This window comes from Ambystoma mexicanum, chromosome 3p (genome assembly GCF_040938575.1).
Source record: "Ambystoma mexicanum isolate Mex_15411 chromosome 3p, UKY_AmexF1_1, whole genome shotgun sequence".
Classification (NCBI taxonomy): domain Eukaryota; kingdom Metazoa; phylum Chordata; class Amphibia; order Caudata; family Ambystomatidae; genus Ambystoma; species Ambystoma mexicanum.
This window is the reverse complement of record NC_090925.1, coordinates 757,736,760-757,759,290: the sequence shown is the minus strand read 5'-3', so window position 1 is coordinate 757,759,290 and position 22,531 is coordinate 757,736,760. Positions and strand designations below refer to the sequence as shown.

At 48.9% G+C, this 22,531-nt stretch overlaps 1 long non-coding RNA gene across 1 annotated transcript in view; it reads left to right on the top strand.

The window, feature by feature from the left end:
* The first annotated feature begins 394 nt into the window (after nucleotides 1-394).
* Nucleotides 395-22,531, top strand: part of LOC138579595 (uncharacterized) — a 71,970-nt gene continuing 49,833 nt past the window's right edge. The window contains exon 1 of the long non-coding RNA XR_011304090.1: nucleotides 395-490. This is a non-coding gene — a long non-coding RNA (uncharacterized lncRNA). The remainder of the gene's footprint in view (nucleotides 491-22,531) is intronic.

Here is a 22,531-nt window from a genome sequence, read left to right as displayed (position 1 = left end):
GTGGACATTAATCCAAGAGGTTATGGTGGAGCGACAATTGACCTAATTCAAAACAACTTTGGGTTTCAACGAAAGACAGGCTATTTGATTCAATTCAATATAGTGTACAGCAGTGGTCTCCAAACAGTCGATCACGAGCTACCAGTAGCTCACCAGAGCCTTTGAAGTAGCTTGTGCTTGAGTTTCAGAAGAAAAAAGAAGAAAAAAAAAAGAAAATGATGCCAGGAAGTGCTCTGACCAATCACAGGCCTGCAATTCTTTATAGCATATAGATTGCACCTTGTGATTGGCCAGAGCACGTTCCTTGCTGGGAGCTGTGCTCCCATTGGCCACAGTGGTTTCTTTGTGCTCCTCAGTTTGCCCAGGCTTTTTTCTTTAAAAGCACCATGGCGCCTCGCATTGTTTTTTCGATATGTTTTGGAGGTGGCTGATGCTGGGGCTTGGATTGTAGGAGCGAGCTGACAGGGGCAGGAAAACATCTTTTGCTGAGGTAAGTTGGGTCGGGTCGGGTGGATGGGGGAAGTTAATCTTTTTTTTGTTCTTTCTGCCGAGCCACTGCAGCCCCTGTGTGCACAGCTGTTGTGTGTGCTGTCAGAGGGGCGGGCAGCTCGGCAGAACGAAGCCCGGGGTGAAATGGAGACATTTAGCTATGTTGTTTAATGTCTCTGCTTCACCCTGGGCTTGTTTGCAATCATGTGAGCTATTTTGTAGAAGGCAGGGCTCTGGTGAGCAAGCCCCCTCGGACTTCCTCACCAGAGCCCTGCCGTTTCTAATAGTAACTCACATAACTGGAAGTCAGCCCAGGGCGAAGCGGAGACATGCAGCATGATAGCTGCATACCTCCGTTTCGACCATGGGCTCATTTTCAGTCTTTTGAGCTATTTTTAGAAGGCAGGGCTCTGGCGAGCAAGCCCCCTCAGGACTTACTTGCCAGAGCCCTGCCGTTTCTAATAGTAACTCACATAACTGGAAGTCAGCCCAGGGTTAGTGTTTGCTGTCAGAGAAAATGAATACACAACGATTTGTTTACTGTGGTGTACTGAAGTCTTTATTACTAAAGCTACATGCCAGCAATTGTCAACAGTCAGACTTTTGGGACAATAACCCTGCTACTGGTGATGGCATGGGGGAGTGGCTACTCTAGTGGTAGGCTGTGGCAAGTTTAATATATATACAGACAATCCCTGTGCACACTTCTGTGTGGGCGTTGAAAAGTTTAGTGCTTGGGTGAAATAATTGCCAGGCTTGCAATGCACCAGTGCCAAGGGGAAGTTCCAGTTGTGCATGGGGAGCAAGGGGCATTACAGGGTCCTTGTGTAGATGGGGTGGCGTGGGATTGTTCTGGGGCTTGGGGTTGGAGATTTCTTGCAGGAGAATAGCTCTAGGTTGAGTGGCAGATCTGCTGCTGTAAGAGCACAAGATGGCAGTCCTGGGTTAAGGCTGAACTCGAGTGTCAGTTGTTGGGACCCTTTCCTGGACATTCCCATATTGTACCATCAGCTTCTGGAGTTCTAGAAACTTTACTAGATCTTCAAGTTGTGAGACAGTGATGGAATAAGTCCATTTATGTGTGCTTAGTACCCTGCCGTTTCTAATAATAGCTGCAGCCTTGTTGGTCCCAGCAAAAATAGAAGTTTTAAAATGGGGGAACTTTTTTCATGCTGCTTCTTTCCAAACTCCACACTGTGCATCATTTCCACTTTAAATCACTTCCCTGGCTAGGGAGCACCCAAAAAACAGTGGGTAATACAGTGATTTTGAGTACATTAAGGGATCAATAGACACAATCTACAGTAGAAGGTTACCAGGGTAGCTCAGCAGGTTGAGAGACTGTTGCTGAGATGTTAAATATAAAGAACTGCTTGTTATCATATGACTTTTGCAATTCCTATCAAATGTATTTGGTCAAGGCATGGGTTGGGCTGGTCGCTTGCTTATATTCAGGGGAGAGGGTAGGGTATTTCTGCTCCTGTAGTGAAAATCAAAAGTTGGCACCCATGAACCAACAGTTTAATTTCCTAATAATTGCTGTCAGCACAACAGAAGCATTAACATGTGATTAAGCAGTTTGTCACGCATATGACATCTTTATAAATGCAACCTGTGATGAAACACAAAGGAAGGGGCACAGAAATGATGGGGTATTTGTGAGGTAGTCTGACAAAAAAAGAAACACAGTGAATGCAGCATTTTTGAGTTTAGAAATTATTATTTTTTTCCTATGAAAGTGTTAGATGCAGATTTGGAATACAATAGTGTGGCCAGCTATGATTCCAGAAGCAAGTTAGTTCTCTTGCAAGTTGTAAAGCAAGTCTCAAAACCTCTGGAGTGGAACATGTTCTATCGTAGAATTGAAAGGATTCTGAATGGGGTGTGGGAAGTGGTCCCTGGTGCCCCGAGGGGACGTTTAAATGACTTCAATGCTACTTTTTTCTGACACCAGCATTAGCAAAAACTGCTGCAGTTTAAAACAACTACGTCTGTGCTTAAAACACACAAGATATGAGGGCTCACTTTCTGCCCTGGATTGAGCGCATGCTGCAGAGGTACAAGCGGGGGTGCAGCAAATGATAAGCGCAGTAAAGACATTTAAGTCCAAACTAACAGGCCGATTCATGGAACTAATGTGCACCGAAAATCGCAGCGCAAGTGTGAAAATCGCAGCGCAAGCGTGAAAATCGCAGCGCAAGCGTGCCAAAGACGCGCACATCGATTCATGGAAGTCTGTGCGCGTGTAAATCCTGGGATGTGCGCTAAAATTGTGGGTGGCGCACGCGGGCGCACACGTCATCAAACGGTGTGCGCTACATGCACAGCAAAAGCAGACATAGCGCAGCGCACAGAACAAACGTGGGCGTAACACGGGGTGTAACACGGGGAATGGGGAACAACGCGTGAACATGTGGGCGTTACGGGGGAAGTACATGAGGTAAATGCTTGCAACGTCCAAACGCACGCCTACAACACGTATTCCTGGAGTCGAACAGGGGAAACGCGTGCGCCAAAAAAGATGTGCTAATCCGGAAACAAGTACGTCAGCAGGAAGCAGGCATACGCGGCCTCGTGCAGCATAAAAGTGCGCGCAAAAAACAAACAAGCTCAGACACTAGGATGAATATATCGTTCCTCGCAGCAGTGGTCGTGGGACACCGCAGGAGGAGGAGGAGGATAGCCAGGCCCCGAATTTTTACACCCACGACCAGCCTTTTTGGGATGCCTGATGACCAGGTGTATGGGAGGTACAGGTTTCCACCACACATAATACTTGACCTGGTGAGTGAGTGGGAGGATGACCTCACATCACCCACCCTGTGCTCCCAAGCACTGATCCCCTTGGAAAAGGTGCTCAATGTACTGCACTTCTTGGCCACTGGTTCATTTCAGCGGACAAGTGCCATAGTGGGGGGGGTGTCACAGGCCACGCAGTCACGCTGCCTACACCAGGTGTTGGCCATCATGACTGCACGCTCTTCAGTCCGCAGGCACATATACATGCCCAGAACACCTGCAGAAAGGCAGGCTGCCGTCCAGGAATTTTACGGGGTGGCACACTTCCCCAAAGTGCTTGGTGCCATTGATTGCACCCATGTGGCTCTACGTCCACCCAGGGCAACTGAGCACATCTATAGAAACCGCAAGCACTGACATTCCATCAACGTGAAGGTAGTATGTGATGCCAAGGGAATCAAAACCTCAGTATATGCCAACTATCCAGGGTCCAGCCATGATAGTTTTATATTCAGAATATCACCCCTAAACAGGGACCTAGAAGCTGGGCGGCATGGAGATACATGGCTGCTTGGTGAGTATAAATGCCTCTGCACATGCATGTATGTCAGATACTGATCCCACAACCCCACTAATGATACCCATCATCACCTCCCTAGGGTACAGTGCCTACCCTCTGAGCACCCACATGATGAAGCCAATTCGGAACCCCACCACACCACCTGAGGTAAGATACAACACAGCCCATATTGCAACCCGGGGCATAGTGGAGCGCACATTCGGAGTGCTAAAGTCACGCTTTCGCTCCCTTGACCGCTCTGGTGGGCAGCTGCTATACGCGCCCCCAGTAGTGTGCAGGATCATAGTGGCAGCATGTGTCCTGCACAACATTTCAACCCGCCGCCGGAGCCTGCCGGTGGACATGGTGGTGCCCCCACATCCCCAACCACATGCACGCCGGCTGCGCATGGGAGGTGAAAGGGCACATGGTGAGGCAGCCCGTACACAGCTGGTGGCCAATTACTTCACCTAAAATCCTACCCCTGTGGAGTACACACAGCCCTGGCACATACCAGCTGACAATCAATGATGATGACATAAGGGACAGTCAACTGTCACAACCATACCAGCCTGTGCTCATGTGTGTGAGTTGAAATGACATGTGTGTTGGGGAGTGTGATGCCATGTCTGTAGTTTTACACTGCCACTCATGTGCAGCTGTCATGTGTGTATCAGTCCATTGTACAGTGCCCTGATGCCTGTGTTCTATCTCTCCCTGTCTGCAGCGTCAACTGATGAAGAGGGCGGAGGGGGTGCTGTGGAGTAAAGCGGCAGGGATCGCACCACCAGCTGGAGATGCAAGGCCCGGCTCCCCTCCCAGGTTGTCATCTCATCGGGGAGTGAGGAGTCTGGTGCCGCGTCCCAGGCCGCAGCTGCCGAGGGTATGTCCAAGAGGCGGAGGTCAGAGGTGGACTCCTCGGCAGCAGAAGGGGCAGCTGAGACCCCACAGGGTCCAACGGAGGAAGATGGCATGGAGTCATCCAGGTTGGTGGGGGGTTTGTTGGAGGAGGAGGCCGTGGAAGGGACACACACGGGGTCTGAAAGTGAGGATTCCACTGGTGCTAGTGTTGCAGTGCAGGGGCAGGGACAGGAGGCAACACAGGCCGCCGCAGTGGTGCCTGTGTGTAATCCTGTCCCCGATCCTGTGACTGCATCATCCTGCACCAGCAGGGATGCCTACGTCCAGACCCGTTTTCAGGGAGGGGATGAGCACACAACAACTGGCCTTCCTCTCCCTGCGGACGTGGCAATCCGGGACCGGGTTGAGCCTGTCCTAGCTGGGATGGCGTTGCATCAACGGGGCATGCGAGGTGACCTGCAGTGTTTTCGTGAAGACACTGCATGTCATCTCGGATGCCTCGTTGACCACGTTGACCTACTGGGACGGTTCACCAGGGCTGGATTCCTCCGTATGCTGGACCTTATTCCGACCCGCTCCTCACCTGAACCCCCTATGCGCCAGTCATCCTCCATGCCATCTTCCCACCCATCTATCACCTGGGTACCCTGTGGAGCTGACTCTGACCCTGCGGCCAGGCTGGTGGAGAACACATCCCTGCCACAGTCGGGAGTCGGACGTCCAGCAGAGGTGGCCACCACAACAACTGCACCCCAGCCGGAGGAGGACGTGCAGGCAGCAAGAGCCAGGGCACAGGCACAGGCACAGCAGCAGCAGCAGCAACAAGGTGGGAGATATGATGGCTCGGGGCCTTCAACATCCGAGGGGCAGGCATCGGCCAGAGGGCAGGAGGACCCAGGATTGGAAGTGTCTTCCGTGTGGCAGCGGTTGGGCCAGGCCATAGATGCGGAGCGGCGGCGGGCAGAAGAGGCACGGCTCACAATGGTCAGGACGGAGAACTCCATGCGGAGGGCACTGAGGCGGGCCGAGTGCCTCGAGACAATTCGCAGGGAGTTGGAGGTCAACATGGCATCGTCCCTGCGAACCCTCTGGGCCATGGAAGAGGACCGCCTCCAGGACATTGAGCAGGAGTTCGATGATGCCCTGGCCCGGGAAATCGGAACATGAGCCGTCGGACTAGTCCGCCGCCATTGTATATAGTTTTTAGTGTTAGGTTTCATTTTCGTTTTCTTTTGATTTGGGGTGTTTGGACTATGCCCCACACATTTGTATATAGTTCTTTTCTTAGGTAGTTTTTTTGGATAGGTTTAATTTCTTTCGTTAGGCTAATGGACCCTGGATGAACTCTGTGCACATAGTTGAAGAGTGGATAATGTGAGGATTTTATTTTATTTTATCACCATGGATCAATGGATTTTACAATGTACGTTTCCTTTGGATTTCATTTGGTGAATCGTGAGATTGGACACTTGTTTTTTTTTCTTCACTTTGGATTGGTTCTTCATATGTTTTTTTATTATGTTTCGGACATACATTTCATTTCATCGTTTGAAATATGTTTTATGCTTTCATTTCATTTCATTAATTTTGTTCTTAATACATTTTTGTTTCTTACTTCCATGTGTGGCATTTGCTCATTGGGTTACTGCATGTGAAAAAGTAGATTTAGACAATCACTTGCACCCAGGGTGTGTGTGTGAGGGACATGTTTTGATGTACATAGTTGACTTTCGGTTTGTGTCATGGAAAAGCCATTTCAGTGTGGGGTGGATTGGGGACTTGATTGCCTCTCAAGACTGGGGTGGGGTGCTGTGGGATTTTGGTGCACATGAGGCCCATGATTGTGCATCTTTATGACGTGTTGGGGGGGACATGAGTCGGGGCATGCTGGCAGGTGCCCCTCAATGCTGGGTGGGTGGGGGTGCTGAGGGACATGAGTCGGGGCCTGCTGGCAGGTGCCCCTCAATGATGGGTGGGTGGGGGTGCTGAGGGACATGAGTCGGGGCCTGCTGGCAGGTGCCCCTCAATGCTGGGTGGGTGGGGGTGCTGAGGGACACGGGTCGGGGCCTGCTGGCAGGTGCCCCTCAATGCTGGGTGGGTGGGGGTGTTGAGGGACACTAGTCGGGGCCTGCTGGCAGGTGCCCCTCAATGCTGGGTGGGTGGGGGTGCTGAGGGACATGAGTCGGGGACTGCTGGCAGGTGCCCCTCAATGCTGGGTGGGTGGGGGTGCTGAGGGACACGAGTCGGGGCCTGCTGGCAGGTGCCCCTCAATGCTGGGTGGGTGGGGGTGCTGAGGGACACTAGTCGGGGTCTGCTGACAGGTGCCCCTCAATGCTGGGTGGGTGGGGGTGTTGAGGGACATGAGTCGGGGACTGCTGGCAGGTGCCCCTCAATGCTGGGTGGGTGGTGCTGGGTGGGTGGGTAGGGGTGCTGAGGGACATGAGTCGGTGATCTCTAGTGCAAGGTGACATGTGGGCTGGCTGGGGGGCATGCCCATGGTGGATGGGGTGCCTGCGGGACATGGCGAGGGGTGCAGGGTGGTCCCCTGTGGTGTTGGCTGCCTGCACAGGCTGGGGAGGGGGTCGAAGGCACACCTGGGAAGACCCACACTGGCAATTCCTTGTAACACCCCGCGCATCCCACTGGATACACGTACCCCGCTCTGCAAGCAAATTCACATGTGAAAGTTCCCGTGCACCCCTCAGAATACACGTACCCCGCTCAGACAGCAAAATGGCATGTAAAAGTTCCCACGCACCCCAGGAATACACGTACCCCGCTCGCCCAAGGCCTATCACGTGTGAAACTCCCCGTGCACCCCTCAGAATACACGTACTCCGCTCGCCCAAGGCCTATCGCGTGTAAAACTCCCAGCGCACCGATCAGAATACACGTACCCCACTCGCCCAAGGCCAATCACGTTTAAAACTTCCCGCGCACCCCCGAAATACACATACCCCGCTCGCCCAAGGCCTATCGCGTGTGAAACTCCCTGCACACCCCTCAGAATACACGTACCCCACTCGCCCAAGGCCTATCCCGTGTGAAAGTCCCCGCGCACCCCTCAGAATACACGCACCCCACTCGCCCAAGGCAATTCCGTGTGAAACTTCCTGCGCACCCCCAAAATACACGTACCCCGCTTGCCCAAGGCCTATCACGTGTGAAACTCCCCGCTCACCCCTCAGAATACACTTACCCCACTCGCCCAAGGCCAATCGCGTGTAAAACTTCCCACGCAGTGGGGTAAGTGTATTCGGAGGGGTGCGCAGGGAGTTTTACGGACGTTTTCGTGGTTGGGGAGCTGTATGCTGGTCCACTGGCCTGTACGCCATGTACGGGATTTGTGCGCTGTTCATGGTGCACGGGGAGGCGTTGGGGGCATAACTGGCGCAGCTGCAGGGTCGCTGCACCACTCTGCACCACGGCTGGTTATGGATGTTAAAATCCATGAATACGCTGTGCGCAGAAATGGATTTTGGCGCACGCGGCTTGCGCAGACTGCCGCACACGCACACTGTGCGCCAGCTGCGTGCGCCACTTGTGCGCTATATTCTATGAATTACCCCCTTAACCTTTTCACTGAACAACTGGTGAAAAGGAAAATGCATCATTTCCCTTCTGTAATGCAAATGCTGACAGAGCATACAGCTAGTCCTGAACTCCTGAACATAGACAAATAAAGCAGTCTCCTGAGCAGGCTTAAGGAAGAGTTCAGTGCCCGGTTCAGGGATTTCGAAAGGATTGAACTGTGTGTGATGTTCATCGCAAACCCCTTCATGGAAGTCAATGTTTGTGAGCTTACAGAACAAATGGGTGAGCTTTTTACTCTGAATCTCTGTGAATCTGCATTTTCAGATATGAACTTCATCAAATTGAAATTTCGAACCCGCCTGACTGATAGGCATTTTAGTGACCCCATTCGAGTTGCTGTATCAAGTTATACACCTGACTATAGAACACTGGTGGATGGCATGCAGTGTCAACCTTCACACTGAATGTCTCCTTTTCCTACATTGTGAAAGTCTTTTTATGAGAACTTCTAATAAAAAGAATGCAATAAAGAGATTTTTGAACTTATTAACATAAATGTGAAGGGATATGTTATTCCCTATATTTATAAAGGGAAAACTACAGCTAAAACAAAAGTACAAGTTCCAATGTTTATGAACAGCCCCGACCCTTGATATCGCCCGCAAGTAGCTCTCGCTATTGGCCCCACACTGAAAGCAGCTCACACCAACATAAAGGTTGGAGACCCCTGATGTACAGGGTCTACATCATGCCGCAGAAATTGCATATGATGGATGAAGTGCTCCCCCACACCTGACCAAAGTACAAAGGAGAGTCTGCTGAGGCCTATAGTCAAAGAACAAAGCTCAGAGGAGGACTCGGCAGACGCAAATCTCCAGTGGTGTGTGCTCCTTATTAACTTACAATCATCACCAGAAAACCTGCTTGCGAACGCATGTAGGCAATTGAAAGAGTGGGAGGGTGGGAAGGGGGGATGGGGAGGAGGGAGGATAGGCAGAGGGGAGAGGGGGATAAAGTTGATACATATTTGTATACTGTGTTTCAGAAGGAATTTAATAAATACATTTAAAAAACAAAAAGAAAGATAGGCTGCAGAACGTGTGTATATCTCAAAGAAAGGGGCTGCTCTTCTTCTGAGCTGGACACATCAGAGGTTGCTGAAGGTATGGCTGGATCTGGAAACAGTAGCAGCAGTGTTTATGATTGGTAGTCCAGAAAAAAAGTAAAGAAGTAAAACAAAATGAGGTATTTAAAGATGAAACTGGTTGCTTGAAAGGGGTTCACACATCAAATAATGCTGAAACAAGGCTGTGAACCAGTAGTGCAGAAACTAGGCAATATTCCAATATCGATGAGAGACAAAGTAAAGCTGGAATTAAAGAAGCTGGAAGAGCAGGGAATCATAGAATGCATCGATGCATCTGAATGGGTGTCACCTCTAGTTGTAGTGAGGAAGATCTCAGGAAAGATCAGAGTCTGTATTGACCTAAGAGAGCTTAATAAATGTGTGATTCCTGAAAGGCATCCTCTGCCAAACATACAAGAATTGATTTCTAAAATTGGTCCAGCTAGAGTGTTTTCGACGCTCGACCTTACATCAGCTTACCATCAAATTAAGTAACATAAGGAATACAGGCTTCTCACTGCCTTTATTACGCTGGAAGGATTATTCCAATTTCACAGAATGCTGTTTGTCCTCATATCAGCAGCTTCAGTGTTTCAGAAGTTCATGTACATAATATTTGATGGAGATGAGCTTGTCATCTTCTTTCAAGATGATATTTTAGTGTATGCTGAAAATAAAGAAGAGCATGACAGAAAACTGGAGAAAGTGTCCAAGAAGTTGAATGACGTAAGAATGACTCCCGGTAAGGAGAAATCAAAAATCAACAGGAAGGAAATTGAATACTTGGGACATGTGATCTCTAAGGAAGGAGTTTCACCTAAGAAGTATTTAATTGGTGCAATAGAGCACATGGTTACATCTAATTTCAAGGAACAGGTCAGGACATTTTCAATACATTCAAAGGGATTTAGCAGCAGCGCCAGCTTTACAAACCTACAAGAGGGGAAGACGTACAGTGATTATGACGGATGCAACTAACGTTGGATTTGGAGCAGCCTTAACGCAAATTGATGAAGGAAAAGAGTATGTAATAGCAGTTTCATCACAATTGCTGAAGGGTCCGGAGAAGGCATATGGGAGCATAGAAAAGGAAGCTCTAGCTATCAGATGGGTGACAGACAAATTCAGGAGCTTTGAGCTGTGGAATCAGATTTGACTTGCACACTGATCACAGACCTTTGGTTGAAGTGTTTTCTACAAAGGGCCTGAACAAAGTGTCTGGTAGAATAAGAAGTTGGGTGTCCAGGTTACAGCAATTTGATTTTACAGTAACGTACATTCCTGGAGTAAGAAACTATGCTGCAGATTGTCTATCTCAGATGACAACAAATGTGGAGACCAAAGATGTTGATGAGGATTGGAATGTGATAAATGAAGTATCGGACCCTTACATTTCTAAGCAAGAATGGTGTGAAGAAATGGCGAAAGATGATAATATGAGGATCAGCATCAAAGATTTAATGGAGGGTGGATTAATTAAAGAGACTGTGCAAAGATTAGGGATGGAAGGATTTTGGAACATTAGAGATGAACTGTGTGTTCAGGATGGTATTCTAATGAGAAGAAATAAACTTGTGCCGCCAGAGGGAATACGAGAGAAAGTGATACATCTTGTGCATGAAGGACACCAGGGAATACAGCTCTTGGTGGCCGGTGTGTGACACCCAAATTGAGAGGATCGTCAGGAATTGTATCCTTTGTAACAACAGTGACAAAGTGTGTGTGAGTGTGAAATGTCCAATGGCTCTCAACGATATACCAGGAAGACAATGGGAGAAACTATTTATTGATGTCATTGGATGGATATGGAGTGGTGGATGTCAGACATATATTGTAGTTGTGGATGTGTTGACTAGATGGGTGGAGCTGATGATGACTCCATGTGTTACAACCAGAAGAGTAATTGAGTTTTTGGAGGAATTGTGTGAGCATGAGGGTTATCCTGAAGTAATTTTGACTGACAATGGGTCTCAATTTAAGTCAAAGGAAATGGGAGAATACTTTAAGGCAGTGGTCTTCAAACATTTTGGCCTGGCCCCCCCCTCAGCAAATTGACTAGATGGATGGAGCTGATGATGACTCCACATGTTACAACCAGAAGAGTAATTGAGTTTTTGGAGGAACTGTGTGAGCATGAGGGTTATCCTGAAGTACATTTGACTGACAATGGGTCTCAATTTAAGTCAAAGGAAATGGGAGAATACTTTAAGGCAGTGGTCTTCAAACATTTTTGGCCTGGCCCCCCCCTGAGCAAACTTTGTCCAGGCCGGGGCCCCACTAAAAATGCCAAATGGACAGGATGTACAAATGGTTATGAACTATTGCGTGCCGTCACCGCACCCTACTCCCAGTATAGTCCCTGCAACCCCCCTCCTGCTCCCATCACAGTTGCTGGGCTCCCTCATCCCACTCCTACCCACTCCCTGGGCTCTCCCCACCCTATCACAGACCGTGGGCTCTCCCCACCCTGCCCCCACCACTACCCCAGTGCTCCCACCCATCTTGCTCCCACCACAGTCCCTGGGCTTCCCCCACCGGGTTCCCAACACAGTCTGAGGGCCAGTGGGAGCTGGTAAATTTTTTAAGTGGTGGGGCATAATATTTCCCTTAAAAATGCCTTAGCGACTGATCGCAGTGAGGGAGCCTGAACCAATCAAGTGGGGTTGGCGGGGTTTCCCCCACATGAATTTTTTTAAAATAACGGGTTCAAATGTTGCATTTTAGAGCATACTTTAAAACAAAATGGGTAAAAAGCCAAACAGTTTGCAATTGGCGCTGGGAGGCCAAGGGGGAAAGCATGGTATTTTTGACCTATGATAGATATCCAGCAAAAACGTATCATCCCTGTAAAAAGCAGCTGAGTGAGTGCTCAGTGTTTCACTTGGCTGGCTCCTTGGCTCCTCCATTATGGGTGAGGAGGGCACTGGGTGGATGCCCCCTGGCCCATTATGGATGAGCTGCTAAGCTTGGACTGACTTATACGGCAATAGGGTGATGCCGGTACCAAAAATGCAAAATGCTAGTGTGGGCCAGTCAAAATGGGCCACTTTTTGGGCTAATGTGGGCAGTTTGATGAGTTAGTTAACTATGCAGCTAGTAGTTCTGACCATTGTTGCTGAATACATATTCTTTAAATATCACAATTTGCTTACATTTGAACAAAAAACACCCCCTTGTGGTGCTATTCAAACAGTCTGTGACTAAAGTAATGAATATCCATTTGCAATTGCGGGTCACTTTTTAATTGGTGCCTGAGACCGTTTTATGGCCCAGTCCGACCATGTGAGCTGCCCCAGCCCATTTCCTCCAACCTAAAAAAAAAAAAAGATTATTTTTGTACATTTCATGCTGGGGTCTAGTACCCCCTAGGGATGTGGCTGGGCCCCCCTGGGGGGCACACCCCACAATTTGAAGACCTCTGATTTAAGGAGAGAATAGTTCTCAAGACCAGTGCCATATATCATCTCCAAACAAATGGGATTGTGGAGAGATCACATGGTGATCAAAGAGGCCATTAGATGGGTGTGGTCTAATGGAAGGAGGCTGTGAAGAGAATGGTTGTGGCCCATATATTCATATCACACAGCACAAATGGAGTTTCTCCTTTTGAACACAGCAGAGGAAGAAATCCCAGCACTTAACTATTTCCAGGTTGAATGGGTGATGGGACCAGTATGGAAGTTGTGTTAGATGACCTGAAGAGTCAGAGAAAGACAAATAAAAACTAAATGTTGCAAGATAAATGACAGTTCAAGGAATGCAAGTTCCTGCAAGTGGGAGGCTTGGTCAGAATCAAATTGCCTGTGGTGTTGAGAGGAGATGATTGTTATTGGTATAGACCAATTGAAGTAATCAAAGCTTTTAAACATGCTCTGAGGACGAAGGATGGAAGGGTATGGAACCTGGAGAGAGTGATGGTTGAAAAGCCAAAGCATGATGGAGTCATGAGTGCAAGGAAGGTTGTGAGGGGGGACAAAGAAGACTCTGGTGAATTTTTCTTGTCAGATGTGACAGGCATTTCATCAGCAACATCAAGTTTTAGAAGGCCACAGGAGACAGATATCTGGATGACTATACTCAATCATGAAAGTCTGAAGGAGAGCTTGTGTGAGAGAAGGGGGATGTGTGGTATCCTGCCTGCAGAATGCAGTGGCATGATGGAACTCTAGAACGGGGTGACGGTGAGGAGAGCGAGCGAGAAGTTACAGTTGGAGCCAGGACGGAGGAAGCAGGGCTCGCATTTAGATTCCCCTGTACATGTATATATTTCTATCCCATTTAACAAATAAAAGTTTCCCCATTTACACAGTGTCTGTGTACCCTTGCATTACGAGACACTACACATACCCACCACTGAGCCCATGAAAATGGCAGCGTCGCACAGTACAAATTGCATTAATGTTAACAGTATCATTTAAACTAATTTCTGAAAAACATGTAGAACCATAGCTACTGTATTGTCTGGAAGATGTGAGATTTTCTGCTGGCCTTATGTTTTTTTTTTAGTTCATAAAAGTTTGCTGCCTTACACATCAGTGAAGTTTAAATTCCTCATTTAAAATGCTGCTCTACGAGTAGCAGATGTGCAGAATTAAGTGGGCTTTTGGGCAAGGACCCGTAGAACATCTTAACCTCTACATTGGGACAGCCTGATATATATCATACCTCTGAACACACCTGTGTTTTGCAGGTATCACCCACTGCGGACTCAGGTTACATTCACAGCAAGGTCCATCCTCCTCTGTATACCTCAATGGGCTCTCATTGTTCTGACTTGAGTGTCGTGTAGACCGATGAGACCTCCGTCCCCAAGTGACGCACAGGGGAACTAAATAGAAACCCGCTGTACGACCTTTGAGACCACAGGTGAGAGATGTCTTCTCGGATCCACGGAGCCTCTAGGAACACCGATGCTGCTGTCAAGAGGGAATGAGGTTAAGCACCAGGCAAGCACAATACAATAAGGAAAACAAGTAACTAAAGTGTCTTACCTATCTGGTGTAATGGAGACCCAGGTGACCTAGTAGGGAGGTTCGAGGCTCATTAGATGCGGCGGTCCCTGGAATGGTAGAACCGCAGGTTCAGCGTGGATGAAGAGTAGCCACCTGTGGGAGTCAGGGCTGGACTTGAATCCCCAGTAGGGAAAAGGCGTAGAAGATCAGCAAGGTACCAAGGGATGATCCAAAGACAAGTCGAGGTGCAGTCCAAATATCCGGCAACAGGTAAAGAGTTCCAAGCAAAAGTACCAAGGGGTGTCCGAGGGAGTCCGTGATAGATTTCCGTGGTCAAGGTAAACAAGGAGCAAGTTGTAACGCCAAACAGTGTCCGAAGCCAGCTGAGAAGCAATGAGCGTTCTGTCTCTCAGTACTTTATACTGATCGCCCCTGGGTCACGTGACTTCTCTGGATCATGTGACGTCCACCAAGATCACATGGGGAACGCCGTAGTGTATCACGTGACTGGCGTGAGGACGTGAGGCCGCCCTTTCTGCTATACGTTCTCCAAGGCAGTTGCCAATGCAGAAAGGGTTGCAATCGAGCCCGTACACTGGTACGGAGTTTTCGGTTCTGTGGGTTCACCGAATCACTTGAGCCTCGAAGCTTGGGAGGAGGTGTTGGGGGAATGTGGGCAGTGTTCTGATGTGTCGTGGCCTGGTGTGCAGAGGATCGCCTAACATAGCCCCCCCCCAACGGCCCACGACCCCGTGGGCAGGACGGATGATCCCTATGGAAGCGGGCAACCAACCGCGGGGCGTTCAAATCAGACGCGGAAACCCACGAACGCTCCTCCGGGCCGTAACCCGTCCAATCCACCAGATACTGGAGTCTACCCCTAAACCACCTAGAACCCAAAATGGCCGACACCTCAAAAACATCAGGAGAGGTCAAGGACACCGGCGCAACAGGGGTACGAAGACGGACTGAGTCGGGACAGGGTTTGAGGAGGGAGACATGAAACACAGGATGGATACGCCAAGAGCTGGGGAGTACTAAACGGAAAGCCACCGGATTAACAACCTGTGAGATCACATACGGACCGACAAAGCGAGGCAGCAACTTCCGGCAACCCACTAGTCGAAGGTGCCGGGAAGATAACCAGACCCTAGAACCCACCACCAGAGGGGGAGCAGCACGACGCTTGCCATCCACACGGGCCTTCATGGAGGCCTTTGCTTCAGTGAGATGAACCACTGTACTTGCATGAATAGCCGAAAGATCCCTAAGACATGTCGTGGCCGCAGGATTCAAAGAACCAGAGGCATCAGGGACCGGCAAAACCCTGGGATGTTGACCATAGAGGGCGTAAAAAGGAGAATAACCAGTAGCTGAATGAGCCGCGTTGTTATACGCGAACTCCGCAAGCCGCAAAACGGCCAACCAAGAGGACTGATGTTGCAATATGAGGCAACGAAGGTATTGTTCCATCGATTGATTCGTCCTTTCGGTCTGGCCATCGGTCTCCGGATGATAGGCCGAAGAATACCTCGTATCGATGCCCAACAGTTTCGTCAAGGACCTCCAAAACCGAGAGGTGAACTGTGAACCTCGATCGGAAACAATGACCGAAGGGAGGCCGAATAACATAAACACATGTTCAAAAAACAAGTCCGCCAAGACAGGGGCCGAAGGGATACCCCTACAAGGAACAAAACGGGCCATTTTAGTGAACGTGTCCACCACTACCCAGACGGTGTCAAAGCCTTTGGACTTGGGGAGATCGGTAACGAAATCCATTGTTAACGTATGCCAGGGCCTGGGAGGTACCGGAAGTGGAAGCAACAATCCAACCGGTCGACCCCTTTGATGTTTAGCCTGAGCACATACCGCACAAGATCTGACATAACACTCTACATCGCGCTTCATAGAAGGCCACCAACACCAACGCTTGAGAAGATCTAAAGTGCGCTCTTGTCCGGGATGGGCATTAAAGGGAGCGTCATGAGACCACTCAAGGGCTAGGTTACGTGTATCAGGTGTAGGAAGAAACAGGCGTTCATGTACGAAAGGTAGACCATCAGAATATACAGGATCCCATTCTCGCAACTGGTCAGAATGATTGCTAGTCCAGGACCGGACCGAATCTAATAGTGACAATGAGGGTGTACAGAGACAAATCACATGGCTTTTACCGAGAACGGTGTCGGGGAATGTAGGCAACTGGACCCCACCCGGAGAACGTGACAAGGCATCCGCCTTCCCATGTGAAGTGCCAGGACGGTGCATGATATGGAAATCAAAGGCGGAAAAGAAAAGATGCCATCGGACCTGTCTGCTATTGATGCATTTCAAAGAAGCCAGATCCTGTAGGTTCCGATGATCGGAGTATACCGTGACGGGATGTCTAGCCCCCAGAAGATGATGACGCCAGACACGGAAAGCATCCATGACAGCCAAGAGTTCTTTCTCCGTGACGGTATAATGAGACTCAGTACTGGAAAACTTACGGGAATGATATGCAACTGGATGTAATTTGCCTGTATTTGGACATGTTTGTGATAATACCGCACCGAGGGCAAAGGAAGAGGCATCCGCCTCAACTATGAACGGAAGATCAGGATTAGGATGTTGGAGTACCGGTGCGGTAGTAAAGGCGGTTTTCAAAGCCTCAAAAGCCTCCTGCTGTTCTCTCTGCCATTGATAAGATACCTGAGGACTAGTCAGGGCCGTAAGCGGGGCTACAATTGTGGAAAAGGAAGAAATGAAACGTCTGTAAAAGTTGGCGAACCCTAAAAAAGCCTGCAAGGATTTGAGTGTACGAGGTACTGGCCAATCTAATACTGCTTTGACCTTAGATTCATTCATGGATAACGCCCCAGGGGTGATGTGAAAACCCAAAAACTCGACAGTTGTCTTATGGAACTGACATTTCTCAGGTTTGGCAAACAAGGAATGTTCTCTCAAACGGGTCAATATTTCTCGGACATGAATCACGTGTTCATCAAGGTCACGAGAAAAGATTAGGATATCGTCCAAGTACACAACCATATATACATCCAATATATCCCTGAATATGTCGTTCATGAATCGTTGGAAAGTGGCCGGGGCGTTACATAGGCCAAAGGGCATGACCAGATATTCGTACAAGCCATACCGAGTGCAGAAAGCGGTCTTCCACTCGTCTCCCTCGCGGACGCGTACTAAGTTGTATGCGCCGCGTAGGTCGAGCTTAGTGAAAACGGAAGCGTGTGTTAAATGGTCTAGAAGTGGAGTGATTAACGGGATGGGATACCTATCCTTTTTAGTGATAGCGTTAAGACGCCGATAATCTACACAAGGGCGTAAATCCCCCTCCTTCTTAGGTACAAAGAAGATAGGACTTGCCGCGGGTGAAGTGGAGGGGCGGATGTGTCCTAGTCGCAGGGCGTTCTGTACATAGTCTTTCAACGCCAGTTCCTCCGAAGGGGACAAAGAATAGATCCTGCCCGAAGGAATATTGGAATCGGGAAGCAGTTCGATTGGGCAGTCATATGGTCTGTGTGGAGGGAGTACCTCAGACGAGCCCCGGTCGAACACTGACTCGAATTCTCTGTATTCTGGCGGAATCCCAGATACCAACCCCCCAACAGTATGTGTATGCACAAGCTCCGGATCGTCGACAGTCAGTGCGAGTTGGGCTAAGGCCCCCAAGGCCCGGGAAGGTGTGTCAGGGGCTTGATGGACCGGAAGACAATAATTCTGACAGATATCAGACTCAAAGACTACAGTACCTGACTGCCAATTGATCAACGGATTATGTTCATGTAACCATGGAATCCCTAGGATGATGCCGAATTGGGGTGTGGTGATCAAATCAAAACTCAGGGTTTCGGTGTGTACTTCTTGTATGGTTAACAAGAGGGGTGCGGTTTGCTGTTTGACAGGACCAGAAACCAGTGCAGAGCCGTCCACGGCTTGGACATGTTCCGGACGTGTTTTCACCACTAAAGGTAGGTTGAGGGAATGGGCCAAATCAATATCTATGTAATTACCAGTGGCACCTGAATCAATAATGATATTGACTGCATGAAGAAGGCCTGTAGAGGGACATAGGGTAGCCTTTACAGAAATGGGTTGAACACGAGTAAAGGCAAGGGAGGTACCCGGAGAAGATGACGGAACACTCGACCTGTTCTCCGGTTCTAAGGTCGAGCCGTCCGAAAAACCTGACTCTTCCTGGGCCGTCGAGGACACTCTTTCACGAAATGTCCAGTGGTACCACAATAAAAGCATGCATTATCCACCCTTCTACGTTCTCTCTCAGATGTTGTAATAGGACTACGTAACCCTCCCACTTGCATAGGTTCTTCGGTACTGGAAGCAGGAGTGCCAACAAGAGTGGGAGAGGAAGTGGCCCCCAATTCAGCTCTACGCTCGGATCGTCGTGCATCTACCTGCAAGACCAGATCAACCAATTCCTGATACTGAGTAGGCATAGAAGGGATCACTGCTAGTGCATCTTTCATGGTGTTACTCAACCCCCTATAGAAAACCACCGCCCTCTTGTTTTCTGGCCATGATGTTTCCGCAACTAGCTGATTGAATCGGGTGATGTAATCTATCAGAGACCTTTTACCCTGAGTCAATTCCAACAACTCCAAATCCCTAGACTGTACCTTGTGTCGGGTATCGAATACTCGGGCCATTTCTAGGACCAGCAAATCAAAGTCGTAGAGAACTGGGCTGTTGTTCTCTAACAGGGGATTAGCCCAAGCGGCTGCTGTTCCGGCCAAATGGGAAAGGGCGAAGGCAGCTTTAGCAGTGGTGGTGGAAAAAGCCAAAGGTCTGCATAGGAAATGTAACTTGCACTGATTAATAAAGGTTCTGAACTTCTTGGGATCCCCTTGATAGCGTTCAGGAGCAGCTAGGGGGAAAGGGGTTGGAAGTATCATCGGAGTTGGGACTACAGGAGCAATAACAGGAGAGGGCGTAGTGGAGGAGCTGGCATCGCCAAACTCAGGGTCTGCAGGAAGGGAATGTTGAACACTTTGTATGGAATCTAACCTTTGATGGATCACAGCGTTTGCGGCGGCCATATCTGCCCTTAATATTGTAATTGCCTGAACCAAAGCAGCTATGGGTTCATCCGTGGATCCCTGCATCGTCTGACACGACTATACGGCTTCTCAGTCTGTTCTGACTTGAGTGTCGTGTAGACCGATGAGACCTCCGTCCCCAAGTGACGCACAGGGGAACTAAATAGAAACCCGCTGTACGACCTTTGAGACCACAGGTGAGAGATGTCTTCTCGGATCCACGGAGCCTCTAGGAACACCGATGCTGCTGTCAAGAGGGAATGAGGTTAAGCACCAGGCAAGCACAATACAATAAGGAAAACAAGTAACTAAAGTGTCTTACCTATCTGGTGTAATGGAGACCCAGGTGACCTAGTAGGGAGGTTCGAGGCTCATTAGATGCGGCGGTCCCTGGAATGGTAGAACCGCAGGTTCAGCGTGGATGAAGAGTAGCCACCTGTGGGAGTCAGGGCTGGACTTGAATCCCCAGTAGGGAAAAGGCGTAGAAGATCAGCAAGGTACCAAGGGATGATCCAAAGACAAGTCGAGGTGCAGTCCAAATATCCGGCAACAGGTAAAGAGTTCCAAGCAAAAGTACCAAGGGGTGTCCGAGGGAGTCCGTGATAGATTTCCGTGGTCAAGGTAAACAAGGAGCAAGTTGTAACGCCAAACAGTGTCCGAAGCCAGCTGAGAAGCAATGAGCGTTCTGTCTCTCAGTACTTTATACTGATCGCCCCTGGGTCACGTGACTTCTCTGGATCATGTGACGTCCACCAAGATCACATGGGGAACGCCGTAGTGTATCACGTGACTGGCGTGAGGACGTGAGGCCGCCCTTTCTGCTATACGTTCTCCAAGGCAGTTGCCAATGCAGAAAGGGTTGCAATCGAGCCCGTACACTGGTACGGAGTTTTCGGTTCTGTGGGTTCACCGAATCACTTGAGCCTCGAAGCTTGGGAGGAGGTGTTGGGGGAATGTGGGCAGTGTTCTGATGTGTCGTGGCCTGGTGTGCAGAGGATCGCCTAACACTCATCCACCAAAAACAAAAGTTCTGCGTTGCACCTACCTTGGAGTCGCATTTGGTTGAAAAGTGCGAGATCTATAGAGAGGGGATTGCATTCCAACAGAGCTTGAAATGAAGGGATCCCAAGCTCTTCAGTCAACAGCAGGTTGTATTCCTTGACTTGTAGTTACTTCCCCACCCTTACTTACTTAATCTCTGTGGTGGTTTTCAAAAAGAGATTTATATTTCCCCCACACCATGCCCACGCCTGGTTTGTTTCTTTGCATAGCTGTACCCGCACAGTGTGCTTTTTCCACTGCAAGTCCAGAGCTATAGGTACCAGAATGCAAAGAGAACACAAAATCTGCATTTGATGTACTGCCCACAATTGACATTGGGCAACTTGAGTTGTCAGTCGTCTCTAAGGGCATGGGAGCTCCCTCTACTGAGAACGAACATGGGTTAAATACACTGTTCTATGGATTTTCTTCCACTCGGGAGGGTTAAAAAACCACGTTTTAGCTCCCTGCACACTTCACAAAGAAGAAATAACCATATGCATATCAGCCTGTTCCCACCCACTTAGACAGGCCAGCACTGAAATGCTGGGCAATTCTCCTTTGAACAAGAGTACCAACAACAACCCCAGACATGTTTTTCGGCCTCTTGTTCATAGGAGACTAGACTGATATGCAATTTTTTTATTTTATTTATTTATTTGCATTTATAAAGCGCGCAAGCGGCCCTGGGGCATCGTGGCGCTGTTACAGAGTGCTTATCTTACATATGTAACACAACAGTGGTGAGAACATAGAATACAACAGATGTAAAACGCTAGATACAGAAAGAGAATGTACTTTAGGCAGTTGCTGGGGTTACAGAGAAACAGCATGTATAGGCAAGTTAGTAGGTACATTTAGCAGAACAGCAGGGTTTTTAGTGTTTTGCGGAAGGTGGAGTAGGATCTTTCGTTTCTTAGTGTGGTGGGAAGGGCATTCCAATTTTTAGGTGCAAGGTGTTGAAAATGGCTATCCCTCCTCTGTGAAGGATGCAGTGATCTAAAACGTGGTTGTAGACCCTCCCGAGTGGAAAGAATTCCATAGAACAGGGTATTTAACCCATGTGCATTCCCAGTAGAAGAGCTCCCACACCCTTCTTGATCAGTTTAACCAATGAACTACTATGCACTTCAGTGGGGGGCTTGACTTTACAATGCACACGGCCAATCAGAGTTAACAAACCCAACATAATCACTTTTCCTGAAGAATTGGAATTTTGCATATGAAAGGCTCATGGAAGATGAACTTGCCCTAAGACTCATGAACCAATAACAGTATTCTGCTGGGCAGCCATCATGTATATATAATGCTGTAAGATACAGCTCCCAGGAATGACACAGAAATTGATAGCCAGACAGGAGGCTCAGTGATGACAGATCTTGTCCCAACTCACACCTTCAGACCTGGTTGCACTCTGGGTAAACCAACTGGGGAGAGATGGAACATTCTTGGTGCCGCCCCCTGGATGTACATAATGGTTGCACTGGCACAGGCAAGGGGCCTAACGTTTAGTGGCAGCGCTTCTGTTATGTAGTCATTGAATCACATCATGATGTCAGCGGAATGCAGAACATGTAGAATGTGCAGACGCACTCTGATTCGAATGAGGCATTAGAGGATGTTGTAAGACAGTTCCTACTGGTGATATTGTGCTCCGGGGGCCCTTGAATAAAGCTTATATATTAAGCTCCACTGTGCATAGTATTTTACTACAATTGGCGACGAGGTTAAAGCAAGAATAGCGGTGGCCCCCGGAGCTCCCTCGACAGCTGCTGCGTGCACGAAGCCACGCACAAGTCCAGTGCAGTCCTGTTATTGCAGTGAAATTTGGGCTGATCGCCGGTGTTCCCAGTCGGCGCCACGGGGAGAGGCTTTCCTGGGGCATTTGGACGTGAGACAAGATACGAAAGAGATTTAATTTAGACAGAAACACAAACTGCGGCAGCCGCATCTTACGAACTGCAGGCCAACTGCTGTCATCACGCATCGAGGAAAGGACCTTAGTACATGATATTACGTGTAGCCATTTTGTGAGACTGTATTTAGTTACCATGGCAACCATACAACAGGATTGTACGAGCCGTAATACATACACGGTGATGCTACAATGATATCAAAAAACGATCTAACGCTACGTGTGGCCAATTCAAGAACTGCATCCTAGCCACTC